Source organism: Mus pahari, chromosome 23 (assembly GCF_900095145.1).
Source record: "Mus pahari chromosome 23, PAHARI_EIJ_v1.1, whole genome shotgun sequence".
NCBI classification, from domain to species: Eukaryota; Metazoa; Chordata; class Mammalia; order Rodentia; family Muridae; genus Mus; species Mus pahari.
In genome coordinates this window covers 2046604-2073237 of record NC_034612.1, presented here as the reverse complement: position 1 = coordinate 2073237, position 26634 = coordinate 2046604, and the positions used below count along the sequence as shown (strand labels likewise).

At 51.9% G+C, this 26634-nt stretch overlaps 1 long non-coding RNA gene across 3 annotated transcripts in view; it reads left to right on the top strand.

Moving 5' to 3' along the window:
• LOC110313062 overlaps positions 1-9925 on the top strand; it is a 15649-nt gene extending 5724 nt beyond the window's left edge. For all 3 annotated transcript variants that reach the window (XR_003842963.1, XR_003842964.1, XR_003842965.1), the window contains 3 exons: positions 1060-2012; positions 2215-2332; positions 2720-9925. This is a non-coding gene — a long non-coding RNA (uncharacterized LOC110313062). The remainder of the gene's footprint in view (positions 1-1059; positions 2013-2214; positions 2333-2719) is intronic.
• The last annotated feature ends 16709 nt before the right edge of the window (positions 9926-26634 follow it).

Here is a 26634-nt window from a genome sequence, read left to right as displayed (position 1 = left end):
CACTTTGTAGACCAGGCTGGCCTCAAACTCAGAAATCCGCCTGCCTCTGCCTCCTGAGTGCTGGGATTAAAGGCATGTGCCACCACGCCCGGCCAGGGATTTTAATTTGACCCATCAGGGTTGTATGATGGCTGAATGTAAATGCAGCCTGTGTTTCTGCTGAGGGGCTGCAGTGACTGGTTTTGTGTGCCAACTTGACACAAGCTGGAGTTATCACTGAGAAAGGAACCTCCGTTGAGGAAATGCCTCCTTGAGATCCAGCTGTAAGGCATTTTCTCAATTAGTGATCAATGGGGGAGGTCCTAGCCCATAGCAATCCCTGGGCTGGTGGTCCTGAGTTCTATAAGAAAGCAAGCTGAGGTGGGCAGTGGTGGTGCACGCCTTTAATCCCAGCACTTGGGAGGCAGAGGTAGGCGGATTTCTGAGTTCAAGGCTACCCTGGTCTACAAAGTGAGTTTCAGGACAGCCTAGGGCTATACAGAGAAATCTTGTCTTGAAAAACAAAAGAAAGAAAGAAAGAAAGAAAGAAAGAAAGAAAGAAAGAAAGAAAGAAAGAAAGAAAGAAAGAAAGAAAGAAAGCAGGCCGAGCAAGCCATGAGGAGCAAGCCAGTNAGCAGCATCCCTCTATGGCTTCTGCATCAGCTCTTGCCTCCAGGTTCCTGCCCTGTGTGAGTTCCTGTCCTGACTTCCTTTGGTGATGAACAGCAATGTGGAAGTGTAAGCTGAATAAACCCTTTCCTCCCCAACTTGCTTCTTGGTCATTGATGTTTTATGTAGGAATAGAAACCCTAAGACACGGGCCTGTGTTTCTGAATTCAAGTCACTGATGAATTGGCTAAGTTTCCAGAATGACAGCTCAGAGTCACAGGTGATGTGCCTGTGGGGTTGGAGAGCCACAGCCCCACCCTGGTTCGTGTGGCTTCCGAACCCACATCCTACACTGAGACTGAATCACCCTGACCCAGGAACTAGGGTTCCCTGGAAACCTCCATCGTCCTCACAAGGACCAGGATTCAGGGTCTGCACCCCATGATGGGGTCACTGTGGGTTTGTTTACAGATTTCCGGCTGGTACCCAGGTGGCAGAAGAGCGGAGGGATTTGGAAAAAGACGCCGCTACCCTGCAAAGCAGCCTTGCAGATAAGTATCATTTCACCAGCCCGCCTGCTCTCTGCTGGTGCGTGTGAGAAAGGTTCAGCTCTGGAACCCGGGACGGGAGGGTGGATGGGCTCATCCTGTGACTCTGGCTCTTGAAGATGCCATTGGTCAGCTTGAACAGGCTCCTTGGTCTTGCAGACACGGGGGGGGGGGACCTCCTCAGGGTTCCTCCACTCAGGATCCTCCAGGATCCTGGGACAGGAGGCTCTAAGAGCAGCTACGAGATGTATCGCCTTCCCTGGCTCGGGGTTTGGAGCACAGATGTAGCATGACTGTTAGGAAAGAGCCAACCTGAGTCCTGGTGTGACATGCAGGCACTCCCTTCTCTCTTCCACCACCCCGGTGACTTGCAGTGGTCCACACAAGCCCTGCACCTTTTGGCCACCTGTTTCTTTGTTGTGGGGGTCACAGGAAGGAAGGGACTGAGATGGGCAGAGGGCTGCTCTCATTTCTCAACCAGGCCTTGAATGGCCACCCTTGTGGGTCAGGGCAGGGATCAGAGAGAGGCACAGGCTCCCAGCCACCAGGATAGTACTAAGCTCAGAGTTTCAGATCCCTCTCCGTCCAGCACCCCCCACCTCTGTTGTCCCCTATTTGCCCAGTTTGCTCTGAGTTTTCCTGGGTCACACAAGAATCCACAATGCTCTAGTTGACAGAGAAGGAGGAAGCAGATGGCTCCTGAGCCAAGGCAGGGCTTGGGCCTGGTCATCTCCTAGGGTGCATCCTGTGTGTGTGTTGGGGGGGGGGGGAGCGGGTGGCTGGCTCTTCTGTCTTCCAGAGTCATCCTGTGATGTCTGTGTGCGGGAGGCGCTAGGCTCTAGGCCTTCCATGATGTTGATGATGTAATGATGTCAGGTAAGGGTGAGAAGGATGCTTCCTTAGGAGGGTGGGTGGTCCTCTGTCTCATATTCCTTCCCATGACCAGAGTCCTTCTGTCTCTGAGGAGGCCTGGTGTTGGGGGGNGGGGGGGGGGAGGGCGCTGAAGCAGAAGGTTTGCTGTGCATGGCGTCCGTAGGGGAGTATGAGAACAATCTGAACCCCCTCCCATCTCACACAGATGTCAACCTGACCTTTAAGGTGGTGCTGCTGGCCATCCAGGGGTGAACGCCAGAGAGATGGCCCCACCTTCTATGATCTTCAAGTACGAAAACCCATCACCACAGCTCAGCAAGCGGGTGAGCTCTAGGTCCTGTGGGGGGCCGTTTCCGTGTGTGTGTGGTGTGTGTGTGTGTGTGTGTGTGTGTGTGTGTATGTGTGTGTGTGTTTGGTGTACACAGGGTCTCAGCTGAAGCCACTGGGGACTACTCCTGAGTCCCTCCACCCTTTCTCAGATGCTGGCCTCTTGAGGTTACTCTGGGCCATCTGACACTGGCTTTCTGCTGATCCTTTGAGTGAGCCCCGCCTTTTGGTTCCTTTACCACTTCCGGTCTAAATTTATTCAGACAGATTTGTGTCCCCAGCTCTGCTGCCTGCCCCGTGTGTATGTTTGTAGGTTGGGAGCCCAGGACATAGACTAAGAGCATCTGAGGTACTCTTACCTTCTTTCCATGTGCCTCTCCCAGACAGCTCTGTGCATCTCCAGACCCTTATCTGTCTTGGAGCCCCCGGGATCCCTTGGATTCTGACCTCCTGGAACTGGGGAGCAACCTGTCTCCCTGAAGACCCTCTCCTTCCCAGTACCTGAGATGGAGCCTGCCTCCCCCCGAAGAAGAGCCATTCCTGAAGATGTACTACTGAGGAGTCACCCTGCTTTTTTCATGGACAGCTCCAGGGGGTGGGGGGAGGCTGCAGCTTAGAACCCAGGCACCGGGAGGCCTCTCCTCATCTCATGTGGACTGGAATCCTCCAGTCTCTGGAGATGGGGTGGAGCTAGGCCCCCTCCTGGCCACAGGGTGGTGTCTCAAAGGACCTGCGGGTAGGGTAGGACTCCATGGGCTCGGAGGAGGAGCTGATGGGGAGGAGTCCCATGTCTGTCTTTGTCTGTTTTCCTTTCTCTCGTTTTTTCCCTTTTCAATTCCTTTTCTTTTCTTTCTTTCTTTTCTTTTTTGTCTGTTTGCTGCTTGAGTGATGAGTCTGGGTGCCTCTTGGGTGAGGCTTTTAGCTCCCTGCTGGTTGTGGGAAGGGGAGAGACAGACAGTCCTGGTCCGGGAGGAGTCTGGCTAGCCTCCCCTGTGCTGTTCAGCACAGGAAGGAACCTTGGAAAGAGAAAGGGGGCACTCTAAGATAAGGAGACCCAGTATGGAGGTCCATAGCCCCAGCTTCCTCTAGTCACTGGAGAATGGGCTGCACCCAGTCAGTTACAAAGACTTTGCCCAGGACATGGGGGGTGCCCAGCCAGCACCCCAATCCATATTGCATAGCCACGGAGGGATCCTCAGGGCCCAGTGCCCAGTATAACCTGTCCATTCTTCACCTCTTGTCACAGACAGTCCTGGAGGAGGGTCTACAACCAGCAACAGCACTGTATGGCCTTCCTTGGGACAGTCTAGAATCAGGAAGCCCTTGACTGCAGTGGGGTGGGGCACAGTTGATTATTTATTCTGCATCCTGGCCTGCGGTGCTCGGCCCCAGAGACTCACACCACAGGGCTTGAGGCTGGCAAAGCAAGACCAAAGTGCCAGCGGTAGCTTATGTCTTCACGGGGCCTTGCTCGGTGTCCAGAGTGAGTGAGAGAGGCTCCAGGGTTTTGTCCATGACGGCCTTGCCATTTCAGGACCCAAGCTTACAAAGAACGACCTTATCTGAGCTTAGGCACATCCCTGGTCTTGTCTCTCTGTGCCTTCACAGAGGGGCTGGAGATTCAGCCTGTGCCTCTCGGGGCGGGGAAAGAGGGGAATCATAAACATGAGCAGCTAGACTCCCCTTCAGAGTTCCTCAGGTAGGGAGGAACAGGCAAACATAAGAAGGGTACAGGGTTGCGGGCGTTGTGCCAGTTGTCTTGAGGACATACACGGTGGCTGCAGCCAGTACGGAGCCAGCTTGGGTCTCAGGGTACCCTCTACAAGCCCCCTTGTCTCTACCAGCTTTGATTTCCACATGTCATGTGGGCCATATGCTCTCTTGGTGGCCTAGGCAGCTCTTAGGCGAACCTGTGCCTGGCTCAGTGCTAGGCGCTCAGTAGATGTGCCATACAGTTCTGTTTCAGTGGGAGTGTAGGGAGTTTAGGTGAGGGTTCATCTGGGTTGGGTACAGTCTGATCCACGGGCGTTTCTGGCTGGGCCACTCAGAGTGGTCTGCCTTGCCGACCAGTCTGGGGGCAGCGGCCACCTTTGGTTTCTGTTGTAGTTTGCGGCTTTTCCAGAAGGAGATGAACCTTGTTTCCTGCTAGACCATGGATCCCAGCAGGGTTCTTTTATTTGTGTAGCCATCTTGGGAAATACAGGTGCTGTCCAGCCGCATCTCAGACACTTTGCAACTTTGTAGTCATCGGCCAGAAACCGTGTCCAGGAAGAATTAGCCAATAGGCAGTCAAGAGAGGCCAGAGTGATTAGACAATAGGCAGGCAAGAGAGGCCAGTGTGGGAGAGAGACCCCAGCTCTGGCAGGAGGGAGGGAGAGGCTTCGTAGTCAGGCTGACCCCTGCAGGAGCTTTGAAGGATGAGAAAGGCGTGGCTTGCCTGAGTGGTTTTGGAAAGAAACTAAAGCAAAATTCAAATAGGTCAAATACAGGGTAGGACTTTTTAGAGCCTCAAAGTGCTAACGAGCACCTCAGACACTCAGGCTGGGATGGAAGGGTGAGACATCATCTGTCTTTGCTGGCTACAGAATTATTTTCTTACCCAACATCTAGAATGTTGGGAGACACAGCATTGGGCTTTAGAAGTGTACTCAGGTGTCCCGTTGTCCTTGTCGCCTGGGAGGAAAGAGAAGCTGGAGGGGGTGGGGCTTGGGGGAGTCCCAGCTTTGTCTTCGGAGTCAGGTCAGTTCCTTGCAGTTCCTTCTTTGTAGAGGAGGGCAGGGTAGGCCATTGGTGGGAGCAGCTAGAGACGGGGAGCTAGTGATGGAAGAGATGTTCATTTTCAAAGGCAGCAGCTCTGGGGGGTGAGATGCTGGTGTGTGTGTGTGTGTGTGTGTGTGTGTGTGTGTGTGTGTGCACGCTAGTGCTCACACACAAGCATGTGAGGAGATCCTTCTGGGAAGAGACTGGCCACAACTTGGCAGGGGGTTTGCACTGAGGACAAGCTGGGTACATTTTTTTTTTTTTTTTTTTAGCAGATCTGAAGTGTCTGTGGAGCTCTGAGACCCACAGCCTAGAAATGGAAGCTCTGGGCTTCCAGCATGGGGTTACTGAGGTCAGGCCTGGTTCCTACGGTGGGTGCTGATGGGGGGTATAGAGGCAGACCCCCTGCCCTGGTCAGGCTCCATACCCAGGCTGGTGGGGACAGGAGGCCTGTGGTGGGTCAGGGGTGGGGGGGGCGTTGAGAGGGGAAGGCTGCATGGTGTGATTAACCTACTAACCAACCCAGGGCTCGGCCAGGACGCTGTGGCACGCGACGAGATGCCTGGCCTTCTGTCAACCGACTAATCCACTAACCTGGCCCGAGCATGACCTACTAACCCCGAAGCAGCCAAACCCTACTAACTCTGCAGGCCAGGGGCCTTCCCGGAGGCTGGTACGCGGACAAGGCTCAGGAAGGCCCTGCCTGGGGGCTGGGATCTATGTGCAGACCCATCCTGCAGGACAGGACATGCTAGGAGACTCACCAACTCTGCCGCCCCCTGCTGGCGGAACGGGACCCTTCTACTTCCCTTGATGCCCGTGGTGAGGTGACTGAGGTGTTGCCGCATGGCAGGGACTTCAAAATGGAGTAAGACACACTGAGGGCGGGCCTCGGGGGACTCGGTGGTACGTCCATTCTCTGATCTCGGGTGTTCTGCACACAGACCCTTCTACCTGGGGCAGACACGTGCTTTGAATCCTTAACGTCTCTTCCCTTTCTCCCCTCTTGCCGGCTTTCTCTCCCGTAGGCAGCTCTTTTGATTACTAATTGTCTAACCCCGGGGCACCCCACTCTGCACCCCGCCGCCCCTTAACTAACGGCCCTCCCGCTGCCTTCTTCTCTCTAGTGGCTCCTGTGTGTGTCTGCTGGTGCTGTGCTCTGACCTACTAACCCGGCCCTACTAACTGGTTTCTCTTCTTACTAACCCAGCCCTGCCGAGCTCTGGGCCTCCTGGGGGCTGGTCCCTCCTTTTGGCAAGCAGATGTCCCCAGGCTGTCCAGGCCAGATCTGAGCCAGGGGGCAGCCGTATTTAGTGACGCCCAGAGGAGGAGGAGGAGGAGGCTGTCCTGTGGACGTGGGACGCTGGGCTCCGAGCATGACCTCTCTCCTCTGTGCACAAGTCTGGTTGCCACCAGGAGTGGATGGGACCAGGGGACCTTGTGGGAACCATTGTGGTGCCCGTGGCTCTAGAATTGGCAATTCTGGGCCCTACCTAGCTGGGGCCCTCTGTGATTTAGGGCAGGGAGAGAGGGGTAAGAACATCAGGGGCTGGCCATCTGGTACAGGAGCTCAAAGGTGTGTGTTGGAACCCGAAGCCCTACCTGGAAGCTATAAACAAGTTTCCTAAGCCGGCAGCATGTGAGGGGCCATTTCCTGGAAACACCACAGTGCAGAGTCGGGCGTTTCCCAGTGAAGCCCGAGGAGAGGGCATCAGGAAGTCTGTAAGAGGGCTTTTCTCTCAGCCTGAGAAGAGATGGCCAATGGCCAGTAAGAACGTTCTCCACATAGGCAGTCAACTAGCCAGGCCTTTTCCACTGAGAGAGGCGGAAATCTCAAACTGGAAGTCTATTTCGGACCATTTTCACACAGGAAGTAGGTGTCAGGATATTTTTTCCCCTTAGGAAGTGTTTAGAGACACTCTCTCCACACTTAGAGAGGACGGGCTGCCAGTTGTCAAGATGCACAGTCCGGGAAGTGTCTCTACGGGCCCTTAGGGCTTATGGGAGGGGCAAATGGGTGCCAGGAAGTGAATCCTAGAGGCCCACAGGCCCATGGGAAGTCACCCCAGCTCCTTGTCCGGTTTATATCCATGCCTCTGCCCCAGCCAGCCTCCCCCAGAGCCCGCCAGCTGCTAAGCCAGGGCCACACCTGGGGGTGATTTCATGCCTCACCTCCAGTAGGCTCATGGCCTCTCTGGGCTAACCTCTGGCTCTTTTGCACTAACTCTAGCTCTCCCCCAGCTAATCCCTGCCTCTCCCTGGCTGCCCCAGGGGCTGACCACTAGCAGCCAGCCCCGCCCACCCGCGGGGCTCCAGGCTCCTGGCCTGGCGGCTCCTTTGAACCAACCACCCTTTCCTCTGGACTAATGTATGCCTTTCTGGTCTGTTCCTTCCGGCAGAAATGAATGGCTGTGGATTTCTCTCTGACTAACAGGTCTCACACTCCTCTCCCTGTTACCACTAACGGCTTGGATGATGGCGGCGTGGCTGGCGAGGGATGGGCGGAGGTGCTGAGCTTGGTTGCTATGGGGAGGATGTAGAGAGTGAGAGTAGACACGTGACCGGTCCGGGTCAGAGCTTTCAAATGTCAATTAAAGTGGTAACCGGGCTGGGGTGTGGCTCAGCCCAGAAGAAAGGATACTGTCTACTGAGCATTTTGGTGGGACCACACATACAGCCAACCTTCTATGGGTGTGGCCACCGGCTCCATCCATATAGCCTTACAATCTGCAGTGGCCGCTAGTTCCTGTAAACTACAGTGTCAGTTCTTGCAAGCAGTTCTTAGCTCATATAGGAGCCTAAGACACCTGTCTGGTGGGCCCAATTTGTTACTTATGGACTTGTTGAGCACAAGGTCATGGCCTCCCTGGAGTCCTAGTTTAGGAGACTTACAGAGTTTTGGCCCTATGACGACATCAGACTCCAGATAGAAATATCCAGAAGGGCTGTACATTCTCCATCGCTTACACCCTAGAGTAAAATAACTCGACCTTTCCCTCCAAGTCTTTTAAAGAAGCTCTTTTACACAGGGTAGGCGTGCAGAGGGCAGGGAGTATGGCTGGCAGGGAGTTAGGAATCTTTAAGGCAAGGGGAAGTCCTCTGGAAGTAGGGACAGAAAGCCATGAGGCCAAAGGGCCCTTGTGGAGCTGAGGGTGACACCAGGTTGAAGTGGGCAAGAGAAGAGAGCTTGTTTCACTGAGTGGTCTGGAAGCCAGAGCCTAGAAGGCTGGAGGCTCAGGGACAGGCTGCCTGATCAATGGGTGCTGTGAGAACTGCTTACCCACGGGGCTTAGGACTGACTGTAGAGATGCCAGAGAGCCTAAGGAGGGACCTGAGCCACGGAGGAAGTGGAGAGACCACGGAGGCAATGGAGAGACCCCGTAGGAACGTGGGTTTACCGGCCAGGTACGGCTAGTACGTACTCGCTGCTGCCCTCTCATGGCCAATCCGCCACATTTTACAAACAATGCCCAAAGAAAGGCTGCACAGGGGGCTCTGCTCCGGAAATTGAGTGTGGGCAGAAGCTTGATCGCAGAAGGCGTGACAGGGTCCCAGTTTGGGATAGTAGCTGGTCCTCGGTGGCTGTAATTATGTGTGATGGGCCCGGGACACTGAAGAGGGCAGGGATCAGGAGAGCTAAGACGAGGTAGGCAGGGAGGGCTCGCTGAAGGGGAATCATGCCAGATAAACCTTGACAGTCAGGGAGGGCGTGGCTGGAACAAGCCGCACTCGATTTAGGATTAGAGAGCACCCAAAGATTCCTGGGGAGGTGTATCAAGTGAGACGTTCAGGAGGTGGCAAGCTCCAGGCCTCATTGGCTGTAAAAGACAGACTTCATTCCTTGGGATGCCAGACGTAGTCTGTAATTGTAACCCCAGCACTTGCACATTAGAGACAGATCTCTGGGGTCTACCTGCCTGCCAGCCAGCCAGCCTAGCTAGTATCATATGGTCTGAGAGAGAAGGTGGCAGGGCCCGAGTTCTCAGGCTACTTTGGTCGAGCCAGCCTAGGTGGGGCAGGGAGGAGCTTGCCATGTGCGCTGGCCACGTTATAGAAACCACCAGAACTTCTGGTCGCTGGGAAAGACACTTCGGTCCATCTGGAGAGGAGCGGGGTTCATAGTGCTCCACCCTTCCCTGGGGATCGTGAGAGATCCCCGGAAAGTGAGGGACCGAGGGGACAAAGAGGAACTTGAAACTTAACACAGGCCCCGGTGGTGTGCGCCTCCTCCAGAAGATCTGGAGGTAGGTGGTGTTGGCGGTGATGGTGTGTGTGTGTGTGTGTGTGTGTGTGTGTACACGTGTGTGCATGAGAGAGCGAGAGAGACGGTAGAGAAAAAAGAGAGGCTATAACTCGAGAAAACTGAGTCCCCGAGGCTCGTTCTAATCGCCTGCATCTGGGCTGCCCCTGCCCCCTAATTCCATTCAACTTTAGGCTTGTTTTGAGCAGGACCCTGTGGGTGCGGGATTGGCCTCCTGTCTAAAGAGGTCATAGCCTGCTTGGAGGGAGGAGCCTCGGTGGCTCCTCCCCGAGGGTGGGACTGGAGACAGCGAGGAAAACCTGGTGGTGTCCACAGGTTGGGAGCTCTGGTGCAGCCACTCTGGAATCTGTCTAGGGAACCCATTGTTTTATAACCATCTCAGCAAAGATGTCTGTTCCATGTTGTTCCTGCTGGGGGAAGCTGAGTGTGGGGCCCTGGAATCCGGATGTAGATTAAAAGATGTAGATGCTTCCATGGGTCCAGCCACAGTTACAGCGTCTTTTGGTTTTTATGCTTGTAGCTGCCTCTGTGTAAGATGCCGTTTTGATATTAAAACCGACCCACACTGGAGAGTGACTGGTTTATGAGGGGGAGGGTTGTCGTGGTGGGGAAATCAATCAGTGGGACTTCCATGGCTGGGCGAGCCGAGTTTCTGGTGAGCCAAGATTTGGTCAAGATGGCTCAGCTGGCAAAAAGGCTCACTGTGCAAGTCTGATGGCAAGCGAGCAAGTCCGATGGCATGTTCGATCCCTAAAACTCACAGAAGGGAGAATGGCTCATGAAAGACTGACCTCTCCTCATGTGCATCCCGGGGTGTCGCACCCCCTACCATGCGCAAAATAGAGCTTCTAAAAGTTATGATGGCGTGGGTAAAGTTATGGGACAGATCAGTGGGTAAAGTGTTTGCCATCCAAGCACGAGGACCTGAGTTCAGATCCCAGCAGTCACGTAAAAAGTTGGATATTGTGGTTGTTCGTCATCCCAGCTCATGGGAGACACAGGTAGGCAGACTGCTGGAGGGCACTGGCCAGCCAGCTGGGCCCAGCTGAGCTTCAGCTGTCAAGAGGCCCAAAACACCTGAGGTTGACCTGTTGTACTGGCAACAGACATTACTAGTAGATCGTCCGTCTCTTTGGGAACTTAGGTGTGTCTTTGAGATTTTTTTTTTTTTTTTTTTTTTTTTTTGAGATCTTTTTCAGAACGAGGTTCTAGGCAACCAGAGTGAATCATCTGCCTGGGTGTTTTGAGAAGTTTGGAATCAGGATTTGGGTAGAGTCAACCCAGGAACCAGTTCGAATCTGGGCCTGGTCAGTTCCGTGCCGCGTCTGAAGGACAGAAAGCCGACTCTCTTTGAGCTGCCATCGGCTCCGTATGATGGGGATCGCGACGTAAGTCAGTATAGGAGATGTGAAAGTCTGCTAGGGTTCTCGCTGAGGTCAGCTGAGCTCCTCCTGTGCCCCACCAGACGATGGAGCGGAGGCTCAGGCGCTGTGGGGCAGGATGGACCAGGAAGCAGGGCAACAACATGAGACTAGGCAAGGGGGCAACCGCAGAGGTCCAACTGGTCCCTCTTCCCCCTGGTGTACGAGACCCTCAGCTCAACACTGAAGAAAACCTGCTTGGCCAATCGACCTGTAGTCATGTTTCTTACCATGACAAAATGCCCGTCAGAGAGCACATGGAGGAACTTGTTTGGCTCAGATGGTTCAGGCTGTCACCAGTTGGCTGCTTGGGCAGAATAACATGGTGGCCGGCATGCGTGTTCACCTCAGAGTAGACAAGAAACAGAGCAGGGATGATAACAGGAAAGGGGCAAGGCTAGGCATAGCCCTGGGTCACCCACCTCCCCACCAGGCAGGGAAGTTTCAGCCCCCTAGTAGGCTGTTCACACCACAAGCTCAGTTTACACCACAAGTCTAGCTCATGCCGCGAGTCCGGTTTACACTGTGAGTCCAGTTCACACTGTGAGTTCACACAAGTAGTTCAGTTTCATACCATGAGCCCAGTCCACACCGCAGGTCCTGTTTCATGCCACAAGTCAAGTTTCACACCATGAGGCCAGTTCACTGCACAAGTCCAGTTCACACCATGAGTTCACACCACAAGCCTAGTTTCACACCACAAGTCCAGTACATGCCGCAAGTCTAGTTCACACCACAAGTCCCATTCACACCTCAAGTCCAGTTCACACCATGATTTCACACCACAAGTCCAGTTTCACACCATGAACCCAGTTTTACACCATGAGTCCACACCCTGAGTCCAGTGAACCATGGGTCGCTCAGGTGAGAGCCCCCACAGACACACCCAGTGCCTCCACAGCTCTCAAATCTCTAGTCAGGTGGGATCCCTCACTCTGGGTCTCTGATTGAAGATTTGTCAAGGAGACATAGTGTAGTCACCTGGGAAGGGAGTGTCTAGATCAGGCTGGCCTGTGGGCGAGTGAGTCTGGGGGATCTGTCGGACTCCATTAACTGATGTGGGAAGGCCCAGTCTCAAGGCGGTTGTACTGCTCCTTGTGTTTAGAGCCTGAACTGAGTGTTGAGAGTAGAGACAGGATAGAGCATGCATTGGCTGTGGGTCATGTGACCAGCTCCTCCTTCCCAGCAATAATGAGAGGCTTTATTTAACCTTAGGAGGAGCGCATTTGTGTGTGTGTGTGTGTGTGTGTGTTACTGTTGTTTTCAAGTTTTTTTCCCCATCTGGAGATCAACAGAATGAAGCTAAGAAAGATATTCGGGTCCCCTTCCTACCCGCTACTGCCACATGCCCTGAACTCAACCGTTGACCACCTTCTCATAGATCCCACACGATGTGGCTGTCCTCTGTCAACTAGGGTGCTGGGCTCACACTACAGAGACACCTGTGGCCTGTTGGAGGGTCGCTGCGCCCTGACTGCAGTTCACAGTAGTGGCCAGCAGATGGCAGCACCACACAAATCCTCTGCCCCCCTCTCTACTGGGCTGGGACTGGACTCCTTGCCTGCCGCTGGGGCTGCTCTCATGGGGGCAGCGGTGTGAGTCCCAGGGCTTCAGGAATTTGAGTGGGGTCTGGCATGGGTGGGTGGGGGCAAGGGGAAGTAGCAAGTGCATCTGAGGACGGAAACTCCGGAAGCGTGTAAGAGACGCAGAGCCGGCGACTGTCTCCCCCACCCACACCCCCCAGCCTCAGATTTTCCCTCTGCAAAACGTGCAGCGTTTCTAGGTTCCATGCTACCACGCTGCTCTTGGCAAAGGTCATTTTAGTTTAATAATATTGTCCCCCCAAACCTCCTCTACTGATGGTCAAAGTCTCCCAAGACCCCACTGATGCTGGGACCGTGCCTACAGCCAAGACTCTCCTCATTTCACCTCCAGGCTGATCCGCCACTGGGTAGACAAATGGTCACTGCTAGGCTCTTGGCTAGGGCTTCCTGGATGCCAGGCTCAGGCTCAGTGGCGGGAACATCCTGACTGAAGAGCACAAGGCTATCAGCTCTTCCACGGCCCTATTGCCTATGGTGTGTGTGCCGGGGATGGGGTGGGTGGGTGGGAGTAGCGCTGCTGATATTCAGAGAAGGCAAGCAACTTAATGCAGAGAGACATGGCAGGAGGATTGAGAAGCTGTTTCAAGAGGACATGGATGAATGTACCCCAAGTGCAGAGTCTATCTTCTCATTGACTCTGAGGCTGCACCAGGAATGTTACACACAGCGCCGTCACCATCATCACCACCACCAAACCATACCCATGGCTACAGACGATGATCTTGGCTGCCCTGACGCTCCTCTCACCTGTATTCCTTCTTTGGGGGAAGGTGCTTTGCCCTGGGATCCATCAAAGCTGGTTGTCTGGGTCTTTGATTTCAGTCTCTCGTCCTATACCCCATGCTGGCACCCCATAGTCACAGGCCAGGTGCCCACAGCATAGCAGAAAAGCATCCTACTTGAGATTCCCAGAAACCTGCAGGATGCTTGTCCTGGGTTTAGGATCTGGGTCACCCTGGACAAGCCATTTTGCCTGGCTGAGCCTTGTGCCCAGGTAAAAATGGCCATGACCGAAGCATATCCTCTCCTGGTGAGGACAGCTGGAGAGTCCCGCACACAGGAGAAGCCCGGGCATGGGGCAGGGGGTGCATCTCAAACTGTGGGACTGAGTCTCTTATTGATGAAAACAAAGCCTTGTCTCTTTCAGAGGACGAGGGTCATAGGGTATCTGCAGCTCACCAGACCAGGCCCACTTCATCCCCACTGTGGTTTCTTTGGGACCTGAGAAGATTATTTTTGGCAGCAGAACCAAGCAGGGAGGCGTGAGGGCCTGAGGGTCAGACGGGCACCACGGCCACATCATCATGTAAGCTGGCAAGCCATCCCAGGTTGTCTGTCTCTGAGCCTGTCTGGCTGCGATCTGTGAAGCCACAGTTACTTGGACTGTGGGTGGCCTAGTCCCGACTGGTTCCTGTCAGCAGATGGACGGACCCATCTGTGTAAAGGACTCAACCCGAGGAACAAACTCACCTGCCCGGGGACATGGTCGGGGGGGGGGTGCGGGGGAGGGGAAGGGAACAGATGCACTCATGAGGACCAGAGAACACAGAGAACAGACCCAGCTTCCTTCTCTTTGGTCTTTGCCTTAAGAGGCCTCACCTTGGGTAGGCGCTTCCCCACAGAGATCTTGGAATCTGAGGAATGTACTGGCAGCAGCAGACATCAAGCCTTGGGCTGGGGCTTTTCCCCAGCAATGCAGGCTGCTTGAATCGTTCCAGAGTCACCTTCTAGCTCAGGGGTCAGGTCTCAAGCGCCTCAAAACTTTCCCAGGTTCTTGGTCCTTGGCCGTCTCTTACACTCCAGTCTTTGATTTTACCCTCCAACCCCCAAGCCCGCACCAGCTTTCTGGGGGAGGGTGGCCGGGTCCAGTTCTGTGCTATGCACTAAAGTGTTGAGGAAACTGACCAAGATTCTTAGTAAGATGAAGGGTCTAGCCTGGGCTCAGGCACTGTGCCACCTGGGCAAGCCACTTCACTTGGCTGAGACTCTGAGTCCCACGCTTAAAAACGGTGTGGCAGAGACGTCTGTCCCTTCATGTGTGGTTGTGACTTGGAGGGTGCAGGGGTGAAGCTCCTGGTGAGATGGAAAAGAAATTCTCTTCACGCTTAGACTGTACTTTCCAGAGAAATGTCTGCAGCAGTTTATTTTTTTCCCTTTCTCACAGGACTTTGACATTCTCTCTGGTTTTAAAATGATATTTATCCGTTTATTTATGTAAGTGTGCGCATGTGTGTTCGAGTTGTTAGGTGTGTGTGGTGCTCAGTGGATTTAACCAATGAGCCCCCTCTCTCTTTCTCTCTCTCTTGCTCTCTCTCTCTTGCTTTCTCTCTGTCTCTGTGTGTTTTTCTGTTTCTGCCTGTCTGTTGTCTGTCTATATCTGTCTGTCTGCCTGCCTCTGTCTCTCTCCCTCTCTCCCTCCTTTCTCTCTGTCTCTCTGTGCATGTCTCTCTGTCTCACTGTGTCTGTCTGTCTCTGTTTCTCTCTCTCCCTTCATCCCTCCCTCCCGTTTTCTCTGTCTCTCTGTGTGTCTGTCTCTCTGTCTCTGTTTCTCTCTCTCTCTCTCCATCCCTCCTTCTCTTTCTCTCTCTGTGTCTCTGTCTCTCTCTGTCTCTGTGTGTGTATCTGTCTGTCTGTCTCTGTCTGTCTTTCTGTCTTCTATCCCTCTGTCTGTCTCCGCAGCCGATGCTTCCTTGGACTGAGAGAACTGACCCCACTAAGTCCTGCCTGTCAAGCTGCAGGTCCGTGAATAATACAAACTGCAGCTGCTGCAAGTTCCTGGGCCTTACGTCGGCAGCTGGCACTGTGGTCTGCAGGCAGCTCCTTTTACTGCTGGTTTGGGTCTTACCTCAGCCCAGTGCCACCTTCTCTGCGGTGGGAGTTGCCCTTCCCCATCTCTCCCTTTGACCACTTCATGTCCTGACACATCCTAGCCTGTGTCCCTCTGCTGGGGTGGCTGCGTGGCCCCTTCCTGGCTGGAATCCTAGCACAGAAAGGATTTGGTCGATAAGAGCTCCACCTGACTTTCCATTCTGCATGAGGAGGGCCTCTACTGAAGAGCTTTCTCTTTGTCCCCTGAGGAGCCTGTGTCCAGCATCCCGTTAATTGGCCCAGCGCCACCCACCCACCCTGGCCCCATTCTCTACCTTGCTTTCTAGAGACAAAGGCTCCACCTTCCCGGCATTCAGAGCTAGCTGCACAGAGGCCCCTCGGACACTGGAGTGTGAGGAAAGGAGCCCCGCGCTTGGATAGTCTTATGTCAACTTGACACCAGCGAAAGTCATCCGAGAGGAGGGCGCCTCCATTGAGAAAATGTGTCTATAAGATCAGGCTGAAGGCAAGCCTGTAGGGCATTGTCTTCATTAGGGATTGAGGGGGGAGGGCCCCGCCTATTGTGGGTGGAGCCAGCTCATTAGGGGTGGGGCCATCCCACTGTGGGTGGAGCTATCCCTTGCCTGGTGGTCCTGGCTTCTATAGGAAAGCAGGCTGAGAAGCCATAGGGGGCAAGCCAGTAACCAGCATCCCTCCATGACCTCCTGTGATGATGAACTGTGCTGCGGAAGTGTACGCAGAACAAATCCTTCCCTCCTAGAGTTGCTTTGGTCATGGTGTTTCATCCCAGCAATGGTAACCCTGACTAAAATATGCCTCTCTGCTTCCGGGACTCCTGGGCCAGTAGGGAGTCAGGGATAGATCCTCCATATAGCTCAGACCAGTGTTGGTGTGACCCATGGATGGAAACAGGTCAGTCACGCTTTTTTGACATGTGAACTGGGGGTGGACTGGGGTGTCTCGGAGAAGGCTGCACGTAACTGTTGAGGGGCACGGGCCATGGATTGAAATAGTATTGGTTGGACACGAGGCCTGGGTGGGTAAAGGTGTTAGCTGTCAAGCCTGGTGGACTGGGTTCAGTTCCCAGCAGGAGGAGGGAACTAACTCGAGCAACCTGTCCTCTGACAGCCACATGTTCTCTGTGGCGTGGGTGCCTCCCTCCACACAACAAATGAATGAGTAAAAATTTAAGCCTTGCCTGGTAAATAGATATAGGGGTTGAGTGTTGAAGGTTCAAATCCTTAGCTTTGGGGAAACCACCGGGAGGTAGGAGAACCTTTAGGTCCTGTGAGAAGTCTTTAGGTCTCTGGGGATATAGCTTGGGTTAATGACTCTTCCCTGTTCCATTGAGCTCTTGTCCTGAGGCACCTCCTCACCACAGCCCCAAATCAAAAGGACAGTTATAGCTTACTGAATCCCTCCATACTGTGAGCCAGACAAACCTTCCTTCCCTTTAAGATGACTAGCTCGGGCATTGTGTTACAGTAACGGAAAGCTGATGAATACAGGCCCGAGAGGGTGGAGGACATGGGAGAGGGAACAGCCAGGCCAAGCCCCACCACAGGAATGGGTCTCGTGAGACGGAGTGGCCCTGATAAGGCCAGAGCAGGAGGGACTTTGGATGTGAGGGTTGAGGGGGCCTAAGTCGTACCACGCCTACTCAGGCTTGATGAGGGTCGTTCGTGCATTAGGGCTTAGGCTACAAGATGGGAGTGGAGCAGAGAGCCCGGGAGAAGCCTGCAGAGGACTCGGTGGAGATGACAACCGTGACAGACACCCCCACGGGCATCACTGGACTGAGACTCTGGCTCCTCCACAGTGGCCCTGTTGTACTGAGTGTGTGGTTGTCTGTCACCTTTGTCTTTCCTTCAGACTCATCCAGCCTTCAGCCTGCAGGCTACGAGCCACCATACAGCTAGGAAGGCAGCCAAGCGCCCAGCCCAAAACTTACACAAAATGTGAGATAGTCTTAGGATATTCTGGCCACTCATTTGTACTCTTCTCAGGTGTGAATTTCGTGGAGGGAGGACAACACCAACATCACAGAGTTGGACCCGCCCACCTCTCTTTCATTCTCCCCCCCCCCATGTCTTTTTAAAAGTTTTTAATTTTATTTTTTATATGCTGTACTGGCTGGTTTTGTGTGTCAACTTGACTCAGGCTGGAGTTATTGTGGAGAAAGGAGCTTTGGTTAAGGAAATGCCTCCATGAAATCCAGTTGTAGGGCATTTTCTCAATTAGTGATCAAGGGGGAAGGGCTCCTTGTGGGTGGTGCCATCTCTGGACTGGTAGTCTTGGGTTCTATAAGAGAGCAGGCTGAGCAAGCCATGGGAAGCAAGCCAGTAAGAAACATCCCTCCATGGCCTCTGCATCAGCTCCTGCTTCCTGACCTGCTTGAGTTCCAGTCCTGCATCCTTTGGTGATGAACAGCAGTGTGGAAATGTTAAGCTGAATAAACCCTTTCCTCCCCAATTTGCTTCTTGGTCATGATGTTTGTGCAGGAATAGAAACCCTGACTAAGACATATGCATTAGTGTTTTGCCTGCATGTGTGTCTGTGTGAGGGTGCCAGCTCTTGGAGTTATAGACAGTTATGAACTACCACGTGGGTGCTTGGAATCAAACCCTGGTCCCCATTTCTCCATCTCCCCCATCTCTTTGCAGACAGGGTTTTGCTATGCTGTCCAGGTTGACCTTGACCTAATGATGTCCTCTTCTGTCCGTCTCTTGAGTATGGGGGTCAGCGGCTTGTGCCACCACGCCTGTCAGCTTTGTCTCTCTGCATGCTCACTGTCGGGCGACATCCTCTCATGAGGTCGTCACGGCCTCATTCCAGGCTGTGAACACGGGCTTTATGACCTTGCTCAGATGCTCTGGCAAGTTGCTTCCTCCCAGCCTCAGTTTCCCCGTGTTCACAGATCAAGAAGGCTGGGGCTAGTGAAGGATGCCTGCCTGTACTTCGAGGGACTGAACTTCGGAAGGTTCTGTGTTTCCGGCAGGCTTGAAGGCCAGAGGTAGACCCTCACTGCCATCCCGGGTGGGCCCCAAACACTACAGGCGTACCATCAGCACCCATTAAAAAATGGTCTTTGCTAGGGAAAACTTCAAGGTCTCCTTGAACATAACGTAGACTCTATCTCTTTTCCTGCTCCAATAGAACCAGGAAAGAGCATGGAGTTGCTGTGTGCTTGTTTATCTCGGCTTTCTCCCCCAAGTCAGATCTGTGTGTCTCAACATAATAGCGCCTGATTTTTTTACATGGAGCTTCGAACAAAGATCTACTCATCCCAGGTAGAGCATCAGTGACAGGCCAAAGAGCCTACTGTGCGCAAGTCCAGCTTAGGGGACCAGTGAGTGCATCGGTGTCGCAGGACTTGTATCGCTGAAAAGCCAGCATGGTATCGGGTAGCTCATGAAAGCAGCCCCCCTGAGCAGTCTCATTCTGAGCCTCCCTTAGGTAGGGAACTTCTGTGCAAGCCCAGAGTCCAAAGAAATCCCCCTGCTTCTGAGTTCATCCCTGTGAGGTATTTGGTCACAGCAATGAAAAAAAAGTCACAAATACGAGGACTCGTTAGCTCCCTTACAGAAACTTGTCCCGTGACTCGGACTCACGCAGTGTGGGGAGCGGGCAAGGTTCCATCTCCTTAGAGAAAGAACACTTGGGGCTTAGGTGTTCTGTGCCACTGTGCTCAGACAGCGGGGTGGGGTGGGGCAGGCCGCTCTGTGTCCCTGGCTGCTGTGCTAGAAGTCCATGCCCAGCAGAGGTACATTGCAAGAATAAATATGGTTTTAGGCAGGGATATGGGACACGGGATTTATCCCTTATAGCTTATGGGACACGGGATTTATCCCTTAGCTCCAGGTCCTCGTGGAGAGGCCCCACATGGGAACTAGATCTCACCGCATTTCCGTGTTCCCAGGAAAGATCTCCCCCTCCACCCCCAGGCATTAGCTGCTCATTAATACACAGTGCTGCAAGAGTCATCTGTGATCAGATGCTAACGGAGTTTGCCGTGGGAGTGGGCGGGCCAGGTCACGGACGAAAGCCGAGCCAGCTGATGGTTATGATCGATCGATAACCTATTTATTTCCCAGAGTTTCTATTAACCTCTGCGAGCCGATCGTGGTTTCAATTTGGAAGGCTGAGGCCCGCTTTGCTGACTGGACGAGTCTGATTGAAAGCCGGCCCCTGACGTGACCCCAAGGGCGAAATCCAATTAAAATGATTTTCACTTGTAGATTAATATTTTTAGCATGTTCTACATCCTGGGATTTATCATCCCTGGCAGTAAGTAATGTCTTGTGACAGGAGCAGGTGGATTGGCACTGACATCAATAGTGGTACTGATTTGTACACTCGCCAGGACCTGGGGTGATGGTGGCCACGGTGGTTTCTAGAGAGAAAGCACCTCTAGTCAGCCTCTCTGCCGGTCCTTTTCTGGGAGGTGGCTGGGTTTGGCTGTGCCTGAGTAAGCCATTCTTGGGACTCTGAGCTCCCGAAGGGTCGAAGGGTCGGTGTGATGCCACGTGTACTCTGTAATCTGCTTATGTTTTGTGGTGCCCTCCCCTGGAGATGTACCCCACTGTGAGGGCAGGGGCTGCCATATTATTGTTGGACTATGGCCCGGACACTGGGCTGTTGATCAGAATGGAAGCAGAGCCCATTCCAAGCTGGGCTAATGAAAGCTTTGTGGGTCTGCTGGTTGGATGAAGAAAGATCTACTCAAACTAGGCCAATCAGTGACTTCACGGGGAAGCTGTAATGAAGCCAAAGCAGGAAGGGGTGGATCCCGCTGGACCAGTTCAGGGGACTAGATGAGCTCCTCTCTGTTCTTTTTAAAAATTAATCAATTTATTATATATACAATTTATATAATATATAATAATATATGATATGTGATTTGTGATATATAATATATAATATAATATATACAATATATAATATACTATAAATACAATATACTATTAATATAATATAATATAATATAATAGTACACTGTAGCTGTCTTCAGAAGAGGGCATCAGATCCCATTACAGATGGTTGTGATCCACCATGTGGCTGCTGGGATTTGAACTCAGGACCTTCGGAAGAGCAGTCAGTGCCATTTCTCCAGGTCCCTGGAGCTTTGCCCCCTTCTCCCTGTTTTATGACAGGTCCATGTACCTCCTCCCTGTCAGTGAACCTGACTGAGCCCGTTCCTTTCACCCCAGAGTAGCCCAAGGGGTGTCCAGAGCAGGCTGGGTGCTGGAGACTTGAGTTAAATTCAGCATCCATGAGTATTCAAAATGGCACCTACACATAGGAACAATGCCGACAGAGCCCCGGCAGCCCCAACACCTCTTCCTCCAGAGGTCCTGGGACCCCCCCCCTCAGGTTCTCAAACTTTCGAAACAACAAGCACTCCCACCACCTCAGCCTTCTCCCAGTTCCCGTTTTAACCACTTTAAAGTGCTTACAGGTCAGGTGCATAATCCCAGCCCTCTGGAAGAAGAGGCAGGGGGATCTCTGTGAGTTTGGGGCCAGTCTGGTCTATGTAGTTCTAGGGCAGCCAGAGCTACGTAGGGAGAACCTGTCTACAAAAGGAGCAGGGGGTGAGGGAGTGTGGAGGGTGGGGGTGGGTGGGTGAATAGGTGAATAGTGTCTTTGCTACAGCTTTGAGTCCCATGGAGGTCAAAAGTCAAACTAACGTAGGAGATTCACCCCTGTCTGCACAGGAGTTGGCCCTGATTTGCCACCTGTCCCCTCCCTCCGGTCCCCTTCATTGGTAGTGTTTGATGGACCGTCCTGCTGAGCTGATTTTCCTGAGTGAGTAGGGTGAACATCTGCAAATCTGAACGCACAGGTGTAATTCTTGCCTCCCAGAATCTGTGTCTCCCAGGCTAAGGGAAGTAGACAGATTTAGCTGTGGGCTGTGTGCCTGCCCTGTCTCCCTGTTTTATAGGTGTGTGATCCGAGGCCAGCCAGAGCGGATCCCCAAAGCCCAAGCCTCCCCCGCCTCCCGCAACTTGTATAGCGTCTACCCACGGAAACAAATGTATCTTTCTCTCTTTGTCTCTTCTCTCTTAATTATAAAAGAGAGGGTGCTTGTTGTAGAAGAGGGGACGTTGATTTGGAGCGTGAGGAGCAGAAAGTGATAGTTTTTTTCTCGCTGGGCTCAAACCCAACAGCCCAGGGCACCATGTAGACTGTGACTAGAGGACCTTGGGCTGTTTCTGTGACCCATAAATGTCACTACGATGTGATGAACAATAGCAACAGCTCTAACAGGCACGTCGCGGGTGCTGGTGCTGGGGACAGGCTCTGCGCTTAAGGCTGCTAGTAGAATTTGGTGGGTCAGTCTCAGCTGGTGGAATGGCTGTGAGGTCTGGCGTGTTTCCCGCAGCATGTCTCAAGCTAATAAGCTATGAATCCGGATGCTTGTCCAGTCAGGGACCCAGCTTGCACACACGAGATCTAAGGCTCCGTCCCCAGTACCATGCTCTTAGTTTTTTGTTTTGTTTTCTTTTGTTTTTCTTCATGGATTCCATAAAATACCCCAACAAAAGCAACTTAACAGAGAACAGATTTATTTGGGGGGCGTCATGATGGCAGGTCAAAGCACTTGGGGCAGTGGGTCACATGACATCCACTAGCAGGAAGTGGAGGCTGCTTAGCTCCCTTCCCCCATCCAGTTCAGGACGCCAGGAAGGGAAGGGCACCACCCACAGGGTCTCCATTGACACAATCAAGTCAACCTCCCACAGGTGTGTCCACAGGCCCACCATCTCCGTTAATCCGGGTCTTGTCAAATTGAAACACTAACACATCCCATGAAACAAAAGTACAGAATCCCCAAACCCCAAAGGCACAGAGCAGACCCCACACTAGTGTGGTGTTTTGGGTTCTGGAACTTTCTTTTGACTGGTATGAAATGCATTTTACTCTTTCAGTATGTTAATTCTTGGAGCGTGTTCCAGAGTGCTGGTGGCTGAAATCCATGCAGACTTGCATGCCCCAGGGAAAGCACTTCACACACACACACACACACACACACACACACACACACACACACACACATATATATATATAAAACCATTTGAGGGACAGCCCTTTAGTCTGTCTCCTGGTCCCCTGGACAAAAAAAGCTGCCAGCAGCAGCAGGCTTGGGAACTTTCCAGGGTAGATGCTTCCAGTGGTGTGTGTGCATCAAGTGTGTGTGTGTGTGTGTGTGTGTGTGTGTGTGTGTGTGATGTACACGCACGCACATTGCTGAAAAGTATCTGACAAAATCGGATGAAGGGAGGAAGGGAGGAAGGTTTTTTCCTGACTCACAGATGAAGGATACTGTCTTTCACTGTGGGGACACCGTGGCAGCAGGAGCCTGAGGTGGCTGTCACACGGTGCCCACAATCAGGAAGTAGAGCTATGACTTTTGGACCTCAGCTGGCTTTCTCCTTTTTATGCAATCAGAGACCCCAGCTATGGAAGGGTGCTCCCTAACCCCAGCTGTGGAAGGGTGCTCCCCAACCCCAGGTAAGGAATGGTGCTCCCCAACCCCAGCTATGGAATGGTGCTCCTCAATCCCAAGTATGAATGATGCTCCCTAACCCCAGATATGGTCTGTTTTTCCACCTCAGTCCTTCAAGCTGAAAATGTTAACCATTACACATTATAGACATTAAAAAAAATCTGGGATATAACCCAGGGTCTCACACACACCAGGTGAGTGTTGCATGGCTGAGACATATCTCTCACCAACACTTTTTAGAAAGACGTATTCATTTTATTTATATGAGTACACGGTAGCTATCTTCAGACACACCAGAAGAGGGCATAGGATTCCATTACAGACGGCTGTGAGCCACCATGTGGTTGCTGGAATTGATCTCAGGACCTCTGGAAGAGCAGTCAGTGCTCTTAACCACTGAGCCATCTCTTCAGCCCTCACAACACTTTTAAAAACTACATATTCATAAGCTGGGCAGGGTCAGCACTTTAATCCCAATACTGAGGAAGCCCAGGACAGTAGACCTTGGTAGCTCAGGCCAGAGCTACAAGGTGAGCTCTTGTCTCAAAAATAAAGAAACACATAAATGGTACCACTCATACACATCATTTTTTTCTGTAACAATATAACTGGGAAGTTGGAGCAAAAGAAAGGATAATGATCGCCCGAGTCGCTATTTATGTAATTTCTGAGTGATTTAGTCATTATTCATGCACAGATAAATATGTTTAATATATTTGCATATGATATGTTTGAGTGCATTTGAAGGGTTACAGAGAAAAATCTCTCGTTTCTGTGGGGACTTCGAGTAAATATGATTGTCTGTGACTATTAGTGTTAATATATTCCGCACGTAGGAGCTACCCATAGTATATCATATTTATATCCTTACATTATATTCTTTTAAAAGACGTATTTGTATTAACTTTAAGTGTATGTCTGTGTGTGCATGCAAGGCTGTGTGCATGAGTGTGTGTGTATGTGTGTGTGCATGTGTGTGTATGAGTGCGTGTGTGTCTGTGTGAGTGTGTATGTGTGTGCATGTGTGCATGTGTCTGAGTGTATGCGTGCATGTGTCTGAGTGTGTATGTGTGTGCATGTGTGTATGTGTCTGTGTGAGTGTGTATGTGTGTGTATGTGTGCATGTGTCTAAGTGTGTTTATGTGTGTGAGTATGTGTCAGTGTGTATATGTGTGTGCATGTGTGTGTATGTGTGTGTGTATGTGTCTGTGTGAGTGTATATGTGTGTATATGTGTGCATGTGCCTGAGTGTGTATGTGTGTGCATGTGTGCATGTGTCTGAGTGTGTATGTGAGTGCATGTGTGTATATGTGTCTGTGTGAGTGTGTGTGTGTGAGAGCAGATGGATTGGAGTTACAGGTGCTTTTGAGGTTGCCTGTCTCGGGTGTTGAGAACTGAATTTGGGTCCTCTACAAGAGCAATACATACCCTTAACAGCTTCCCCAGCCACAAAGGGAGTTTTCTTTAATTTCTGCATCCAAATCTTTCTGTTTTCTTCCTGCATGCTACTCCTGGTGTTCCTCTGTAGCCTCCCCCAGAGCTGCCCACAATCAGTTAATCAGTCTCTCTGTCTCTCTGTCTCTCTGTCTCTTCCTCCCACCCACCCACGGTGATGTCCATGTTAGATTCCACTTCTGGACAGATGTGGCTCAGTCTGGGTGCTTTGTGGGGTTTGGCGCATCCCAAGCAAAGAGGCAGTGCTTAGCTTGTGCAAAACAAAAACAAAAGCAAAAACCACAGTGTTGCCAGACTTTTGTCTGTGAGTTCAAGGTCATAGCTGTTTGACAGACACAGTTGGATTGGCTCCTCATCACTGGATGGTAAGTTGACTTCAGGCTCCTGAGCGTCATTCCTTCCCAGAGCTCCTGACCAACCTTCTCTGGGAAGTTCACTTCTTTCTGAAGAACCATCCATCTGGGGCCCCACAGAAATGCAACCCTGCAGGTAGCCAGATGGAGGGGTCACAGGCTACCAGCATGTTGGAGACCTGTGTGCACAGCCTCACTGTCGGGGCGACGTCAGTGAAACACTCACCCCGCTTCCTTATCTCAGGTTGTCTCCCAGGAAGAGCTGGTAAGGGATTCACAGTGTTGTGGGAAATATTAAAAAAGAACCTGCTTGTTCCTCTGCTTGTGCCAGCAAATCTGCCCCAGCGGTCTGGCCAGCCATGTACTGGTGGGCAATGGCCGACCGGTTTTTATCTCATAGAGACTTTAAGAACTCCATAGTCTCTCCACCCAGCTCACTAAGTTCCTACTGGTGGGTCATTACCATGACGGCCCCATGCTTTAAAACCCCCACGACCTTTGTGGTGCACCTCAGGCAAACCCACGCTTTGCCGCCGCACCTTTCTCTCTTAAACTCAGATGAGCCGCCACGTGAAGGAAATGCAACACAAACTTAGTTCAGAAACAACAGTAACTCAGTTGGTGGGCGCAACAACTAAAATCCTAACTTGTATACTCCAGTGGCAAATCCTGACGGATCCGCCATTGAAACTGGGAGACACTTACAGCTACATCTCATCCTCCCCTGTTAAAAAAAAGAAAAGAAAAGAAAAGAAAAAAAAAAAAGAAAGAAAAAGAAAAGGCCTAACTCTCTCCTGCTTCCTCTCTTCCTCTGCCCAACCCAGAAGTCCCGCCTACTCGCCCAGTGATTGGCTCCTTTATTCACTAGGGGATTGGTTCATAAGAAACCACCTGAGTGGGTGACTCATTCCTCATTCCAGACAACCCCACCCAGGACAGTGGGATTAGCATCAACATACAAGCAGCACCAGGCCCATCCACAACAACCCAGGGTCTGTTAAATTAAACCTAACTGCACAGAGTTAGACCCTTCAAAGGGCCAGGAGCACAGAACCTAGGAAACTGGTGAATGAAAAGAAAGAATCCTAGTTGCAGATCTGTCACTAACATGGGGCAGGTCCCTTCTCAGTCTCGCAGAACGCAGATGTTCATGGTGAGGTGAAGGGTCACCAGGAGCTCAGCCTGATCGGTGCAGCCGTTCTGTAACTTGAGGTTACATATAAATAAAAGAAGCCGGATGTGGTGGCGCACGCCTTTAATCCCAGGCAGAGGCAGGTGGATTTCTGAGTTCGAGGCCAGCCTGGTCTACAGAGAGAGTTCCAGGACAGCCAGGGCTACACAGAGAAACTCTGTCTCGAAAAACCAAAATAAATAAATAAATAAATAAATAAAATAAAAATAAAAAAAAAATTTAAAAATATATCTTTTATTTATTTATTTATTTATTTTGTTTTGTTTTTTGAGACAGGGTTTCTCTGTATAGCGTTGGTTGTCCTGGAACTCACTTTGTAGACCAGGCCATCCTCAAACTCAGAAATCCGCCTGCCTCTACCTCCCAAGTGCTGGGATTAAAGGTGTGCGCCACCACGCCTGGCAATATTTTTTTGTTAAATGTCCCGCTATGTGTAGTTTCTGTCAAGCTAAACATCACTATTTGCCAAATCCACAAGTAAATAGGAAGACTGAAATATTTCAATCTATCATTCTGGTTAGCTTTGTCCACTGGATACAACATTGTCTTCATTGTTCAGTGATACCCGCTCTGGGTGGCACCACCCCTTAGGCAGGGAGCCTTGGTGGTATAAGCTGGTTTTCTTAAGCCAGCTAAGCACGAGGGTTTGATGGACCTAGCAAGCAGTATAGGCCACGGTTTCTGATTTGAGTCCTGCCTTGAGTAGCCCTGACTTCCACTAGTGGCAAAGGCTGGGGATAGAATCTGTGGTCCCAGAGATGTGTAAACACCCCAAGCCCATTCCTCTGGGTACTGGCTGTGAGATGTGTGTTCTGCACCAGGAAGGTGAAGACAGCAAAGCAGAGACCATCTGTACATTTGAAGACACCAACTACAGTCAGCAGTTTGGATTGAGATATCCCACTGACCCAGACTG